Genomic DNA, 242 nt, shown 5'->3' with positions numbered 1-242 from the left:
GGCTGCTCATGGCGTGGACAGGTGTACTGTTTGCTGGATAAAAAACTGGCTGAAGGGCTGGGCTCAAAGAGTGGTGGTCAATGGAGTTAAATCCAGTTGGCAGCTGATCACAAGTGGTGTTCCCCAGGGCTCAGTACCAGGGCCAGTTCTGTTTCATATCTTTATCAATGATCTGGACAAGGGGATCGAATGCACCCTCAATCAGTTTGTAGGTGACACCAAGTTAGGCAGGAGTGTTGATC

This window comes from Cariama cristata, unplaced genomic scaffold (genome assembly GCF_000690535.1).
Source record: "Cariama cristata isolate BGI_N322 unplaced genomic scaffold, ASM69053v1 scaffold6310, whole genome shotgun sequence".
In the NCBI taxonomy this organism is placed as follows: Eukaryota; Metazoa; Chordata; class Aves; order Cariamiformes; family Cariamidae; genus Cariama; species Cariama cristata.
Note: the sequence above shows the minus strand (reverse complement) of the source record.